The sequence below is a fragment of the Chrysoperla carnea genome (assembly GCF_905475395.1).
Source record: "Chrysoperla carnea chromosome X unlocalized genomic scaffold, inChrCarn1.1 SUPER_X_unloc_14, whole genome shotgun sequence".
NCBI classification, from domain to species: domain Eukaryota; kingdom Metazoa; phylum Arthropoda; class Insecta; order Neuroptera; family Chrysopidae; genus Chrysoperla; species Chrysoperla carnea.
Window position 1 is genome coordinate 40,001 of NW_025408089.1, and position 7,500 is coordinate 47,500.

General features: G+C 27.1%; 1 non-coding gene across 1 annotated transcript; it reads right to left on the minus strand.

Annotated features, from left to right (window-relative positions):
• Window positions 1–940: 940 nt before the first annotated feature.
• LOC123303799 lies at window positions 941–3,096 on the minus strand. Its single transcript, XR_006535885.1, has one exon. It is a non-coding gene; the product is annotated as a small subunit ribosomal RNA (ribosomal RNA).
• Between the last annotated feature and the right edge of the window lie 4,404 nt (window positions 3,097–7,500).

Genomic DNA, 7,500 nt, shown 5'->3' on the forward strand with positions numbered 1-7,500 from the left:
TTAAATGTAAGTATTATTATTAATAATAATCTTTATTTTTAATATAAAAAATAAAATTATTAATTTATATATCTTTATAAATTCTTTTAAAATAAAAAAATTTTTCTAGAATATAAATTATATATTTTATTTTAAATATATATATATATAAATTAAAGATATTATGGTATTAATAAATATATACATAACATTTTTGATATTTTTGTTAGTGCTAGCTAGATATAATAATTAATATTTGGTATATTTTATAGAAATGTATTTATTTTTTTTTTATAAATTATTTTCTACATAAAAATATATATAATATTAATATGGTACAAAACAAATGGGTTTGTTTTTTAACATAATAACTTTTAATAAAAAAAAAGAAATATCAAGACAAAACATAAAGAAATTTAAATTTGAAATAAATTTTATTCTTTAAAAAAATTTTATCTTGTGTTTTCTTTATTTTTATTATATAACATAGAAAAATAAAAATATAGATTATATCAATTATAATCTTATTTTATTTTTCTTAATAGAGATTATATACATATAAACAAATAATTTCAATATATTCTATTTTTAATTTCACTTTTTTATAAGAGAAATTATTTATAGATTTTATTAATAATTATTGTTTAATAATAATAATAATATTGAATATAAAAATATTTTATATGTAACAAATATATTATTAATATTTATATAATATTCTCTATATTATATGTATAGATATATTATGTGTATAAAAAAAGTTTGGCGTATTACTTTAATATGATATCATAACCAAAATAAATCTCTTTTAACACATAATTACTATTATATATTTTGAGAAAATTACATATTAATATGTTATTTTGTTAAAAAAAATATTTCTTATCAATAATATTTTTATTTTTTGGAATATTTAAAAACAATACAAAAAATATAAATAAATATATTTTATATATATCGTTAATGATCCTTCCGCAGGTTCACCTACGGAAACCTTGTTACGACTTTTACTTCCTCTAAATGATCAAGTTTGGTCATCTTCCCAGCAACATCGGCAATATCAGAAATATTGCCGCGTACCAGTCCGAAGACCTCACTAAATCATTCAATCGGTAGTAGCGACGGGCGGTGTGTACAAAGGGCAGGGACGTAATCAACGCGAGCTTATGACTCGCGCTTACTGGGAATTCCTCGTTCATGGGGAACAATTGCAAGCCCCAATCCCTAGCACGAAGGAGGTTCAGCGGGTTACCCGGACCTTTCGGCCTGGGAGGACACGCTGATTCCTTCAGTGTAGCGCGCGTGCGGCCCAGAACATCTAAGGGCATCACAGACCTGTTATTGCTCAATCTCGTGCGGCTAGAATGCCGCCTGTCCCTCTAAGAAGAATTATTTGTACGCCGGCAGTAAAAACCACATCAAAAAACTGCGTACCCATACACCATAACATATGCAACATAAAGCACAATATATACAAAATATAATCTTGATCGTTAAATCTCAAAAATACATGCATATATAAATACAATACATAACACACATGAAAATGAATGAAATGGGAAACAAACAGCCGATGGGCCTTGAGATGCCGGTAAAGTACGTCTATTTAGCAGGCTAGAGTCTCGTTCGTTATCGGAATTAACCAGACAAATCGCTCCACCAACTAAGAACGGCCATGCACCACCACCCACCGAATCAAGAAAGAGCTCTCAATCTGTCAATCCTTCCGGTGTCCGGGCCTGGTGAGGTTTCCCGTGTTGAGTCAAATTAAGCCGCAGGCTCCACTCCTGGTGGTGCCCTTCCGTCAATTCCTTTAAGTTTCAGCTTTGCAACCATACTTCCCCCGGAACCCAAAAGCTTTGGTTTCCCGGAAGCTGCCCGCCGAGTCATCGGAGGAACTTCGGCGGATCGCTAGCTGGCATCGTTTATGGTTAGAACTAGGGCGGTATCTGATCGCCTTCGAACCTCTAACTTTCGTTCTTGATCAATCAAAACATTTTTGGCAAATGCTTTCGCTTCTGTCCGTCTTGCGACGATCCAAGAATTTCACCTCTAACGTCGCAATACGAATGCCCCCATCTGTCCGTATTAATCATTACCTCGGAGTTCCGAAAACCAACAAAATAGAACCGAGGTCCTATTCCATTATTCCATGCACACAATATTCAGGCAAAATTTGAGCCTGCCTTAAGCACTCTAATTTGTTCAAAGTAAACGTACCGGCCCACCTCGACACTCAATTAAGAGCACCGCGACGGGATTGCAATTGGGGGCTGCCACCGCTCTTAACGGTTAAACACTTACGACAAATTACATAATAAAAATATATATAATGCATTAAATAAATAATAACACTAAAATATACTTTATACATAATCTGTACCACCCACCGGTAGGACGTCCCACATAACATGCTAGTTAAACAATGCGAGCATTGAACCAACAGTGTAGGACACAGATTCGACTACGAGCTTTTTAACCGCAACAACTTTAATATACGCTATTGGAGCTGGAATTACCGCGGCTGCTGGCACCAGACTTGCCCTCCAATGGATCCTCGTTAAAGGATTTAAAGTGTACTCATTCCGATTACGGGGCCTCGGATGAGTCCCGTATCGTTATTTTTCGTCACTACCTCCCCGTGCCGGGAGTGGGTAATTTGCGCGCCTGCTGCCTTCCTTGGATGTGGTAGCCGTTTCTCAGGCTCCCTCTCCGGAATCGAACCCTGATTCCCCGTTACCCGTTACAACCATGGTAGGCGCAGAACCTACCATCGACAGTTGATAAGGCAGACATTTGAAAGATGCGTCGCCGGTACGAGACCGTGCGATCAGCTTAAAGTTATTCAGAGTCACCAAATTAAACGATGCAAATTAAAATTTACACCGATTGGTTTTGATCTAATAAAAGCATTCCTTCCATCTCTGGTCGGAACTCTGTTTGCATGTATTAGCTCTAGAATTACCACAGTTATCCAAGTAAATGTGGGTACGATCTAAGGAACCATAACTGATATAATGAGCCTTTCGCGGTTTCACCTTAATTTGGCTTGTACTGAGACATGCATGGCTTAATCTTTGAGACAAGCATATGACTACTGGCAGGATCAACCAGGGAACTATTTGTATTTATAATATTAAATATATAATAATATACATGATATTTTTGTTTTCTTATTATAAGAAAAAAAATTTTCATACAATAATTATTAATATATAATAATATTATTACAATTTCATTTTAAATATCAGATGGTCTCACCCATTACTGATATAAATTTTTTTTTTTTTATATCTCTATTGTTTTAAAATTAATAGAAAAAACATATGAGATATATATATTATTATTAATTTTTTTTTTTTTCAAATATATATTTTATTATGTCATTTATATAATTTTTTTGCTTTTACAAAAAGAAATATATAACATGTTATTCATAATAAATATTATTGAATAAAAAAAAAAAAAAATAATTATGATTTTTGTCAGACCATCACCAAATGGGTCTTAAAATATTTCAAACATTTTCTCATACTCGTCGCTAGATTGAAAGCGTCATTTATTTTTTAATTTTATTTAAAAAGTTAATTTTAAATAAAAAACGTTATAATAACACTTAATATTCTCGCTTGGTATGAGGTGAGTCAATGTAATATTATTTATAAAAATAATTTTTATATAAATATTGTGTGCTCATATGGGAGTGTAAAGTTTAAAACTTATAACCCATGAACTTGCTTTGACAAAAAAATTTATATGTTATTCTATTTATAATCAATAATTTAATAAAAAAAAATTTTTTTTTAAATATTGATATAAAAAGATATACATATAGAGGTTTTTTTACAAAATTCTCATTAATTTTTTTACAAAAATAATAATACAATATTTAATATCAAAATAATCCAAACTGATTACCATCCAGACTATTATCAATATATATAAGATTGTATTATTATTCATTTCAATACATATTTATTAAAACTGAGATAAAATTTCATATATTAATAAATATGCATGTGTAAAAAAAAAAATTTTTATATAATAATTGAAAATGTTTTTGCTATTATTTTGTATACATACATTAAATAATTGATAACAATTTAATACAATGTACACCTAAAAAATAATAACAGCATATACATATTCGAAACATTACTAGCAAAAAAACCAAAATACAATATTAAATATCAAAATAAACCAAACTGATTACCATCCAGAATATTTTGAGTATATATATATATAATTTTGTATATTTTGCGTTCATGTTAATAAAATATATAAATGATACATATTTGAAAAGTGTTATTCTTCTTTCTGTTTTTTCGTAATATCATGGTGTCCATAGACATGCAAAAGCGTCATACCAAGCCATATACATACCTACACCACCTTTGTTGAATGATACACGAACAGTATGAAAATTAAACAACATATTCAATATCATTTTATATTATACTAAAATAAATGTTATTCTATTAAGAAAGTGTATATTTTTAAATTTGGCATTCATTACATAGTCAAAATACAATAATAATATAGATGATACATATACGATAATTGTTATTTTTCTTTCTGTTTTTTCGTGATATCATGGTGTCCATAGAATTGCAACGACGTCATACCAAGCCATATACAACTCTACACCACCTTTGTTGAATGATACACTTAGAGTATGAAAAATAAACAAATTATACTATATCATACTATATCATATATGTAAGACTGTTGAACATAATACCACAAAATACACTATTTCATATAGATATACATTCATTCTTGTCAACATAAAAGTACGTTATAAATGATACATATACAATAAGTTTTATTCCTCTTTCTGTTATTCCGTAATATCATAGTGTCCATAGAATTGCAACGACGTCATACCAAGCCATATACAACTCTACACCACCTTTGTTGAATGATACACGGACAGTATGAAAAATAAACAACCTATTCTATACCATTTAATATCATACTAAAACATGAAACAAATGTTATTCTATTAAAAAGTGTATTATTTTATTATATTTAGTATTCATTACACAGTCAACATACATAAATGATACATATACGATAAGTGTTATTCCTCTATCTGTGCATCCGTAATATCATAGTGTCCATAGAATTGCAACAACGTCATACCAAGCCATATACAACTCTACACCACCTTTGTTGAATGATACACGGACAGTATGAAAAATAAACAACTTATACTATACCATACTATATCATATGTGTGAGACTGCTGAACGTAATACCACTAATACACTGTTATACATAGATATACATTCATCTCATTAACTTACACGCACTATCCATCATATATATTAAAGACATTACACCCGGTGCTTCAAACTCAAAATATGATAATGTTTAAAATGGCTTTAAACATCATAAACTTTACAGAATAATCAAAATTTAAAGAAAAAAATTTTAAAAAAAAAATTTTTTTCAGCTAAAAATTTTTATTTTGGGACCAAAAAAATTTTTTTTTGCTTTTATCATATTTTATTAAATGAAATTTATGCATTATAATAAATTATTCAATAAACATTAATAATTATAATAAATTATTAAAAAATTTTTGGAATTAATGCAAATTTTTAGAAAAAAATGTATATTTTTTTTTTATATACAAATCGTACATGTTATATTGCGACAGGGTACCGGTATAATACATGTGATACATATGTAGATTTTCGAAAAAATTTTTATCCTTTTAAATGGTCCTAAATACTATATAAAGGTAAAATATATAGAATTTTTCGGGATTCATTAAAAAATTTTAGGGAAAAAATTTCATTTTATTTTATATACAAATCGTACATGTTATATTGCGACAGGGTACCGGTATAATACATGTGATACATATGTAGATTTTCGAAAAAATTTTATCCTTTTAAATAGTCCTAAATACTATATAAAGGTGAAATATATAGAATTTTTCGGGATTCATTAAAAAATTTTAGGGAAAAAATTTCATTTTATTTTATATACAAATCGTACATGTTATATTGCGACAGGGTACCGGTATAATACATGTGATACATATGTAGATTTTCGAAAAAAATTTTATCCTTTTAAATAGTCCTAAATACTATATAAAGGTAAAATATATAGAATTTTTCGGGATTCATTAAAAAATTTTAGGGAAAAAATTTCATTTTATTTTATATACAAATCGTACATGTTATATTGCGACAGGGTACCGGTATAATACATGTGATACATATGTAGATTTTCGAAAAAAATTTTATCCTTTTAAATAGTCCTAAATACTATATAAAGGTGAAATATATAGAATTTTTCGGGATTCATTAAAAAATTTTAGGGAAAAAATTTCATTTTATTTTATATACAAATCGTACATGTTATATTGCGACAGGGTACCGGTATAATACATGTGATACATATGTAGATTTTCTAAAAAAATTTTATCCTTTTAAATGCTTCTAAATACTGTATAATGCAAATATATATAATAATTTACAGAATTAATACAAAATTTTTATTGTACAAATTCACATTAATAGTTAATTGGTTAAAAAAAAATTTCAATACACAATGGGAATCAGGCTATTTTATTGGAACTTATTTATAATTAATTCATAATATATTTTTCTATATAAATTGATTAATTGATTTTACATTCACCGTGTAAACGTATACACCATTCAAGTAACATAAAAAAAAAAAAAAAAAAAAAAATTATTATTATATTCTAGTAATACATAATAGTTATTCGCTAAAAAATATTTAATAGACAATAAAAATCTGACTATTCTGTTGTGAACTTATAAATTATTGATTCAAAATATATTTCTCTACCTAAATTTATTAATTGTATACACGCCCCCATGTACGTTGTTCAAGTCATATATTATTTTGCATAAGGATTACAAATAAATATTATATAATAAATAAGAGTTAATAAAAATTTAAAATTTATTATCCATTTTAAATTTATCAGCTAAATAAATATTTTTACATTCTTTTAAATTATTACTTTTTATTGTATTAAGAGTATATATCTAGTTTTATTAATCTTAATCCTTTTACAAGCACTAATATTATTTATACATAATATATTTTTATTTTATGTATGGAAAGCATAACTTGCTAAATACATCCTAACAATTTAAAAACTTTTCATTTGATTAATATTATTTACAATAGCTAATATTAATAGAATCTGAATAATCAAAATTATTTCTTTAAATATATGAATTCCGAATGTAAGTGTCCATCATAATACTTCATTAAGTTTATATTTGGCTAGCAACCTGTTATGCATAAATTGCTTTAAAGGTTGCCTACTAAACATATTATAATTATAATTATTAACAATTTTTGTCAATTGCGATTGCATTTTTTAGTATAATCAATGGTAGCGATTATAAGTAAAAACAATTAAAATCATTATAATAATTGTTAGCGATTATAATCAATATTGATAAGATGGAAACAAAAAGTGTTTATTCATAAAAAAAGCTCTTTAATTTATTACATTTAAAAACA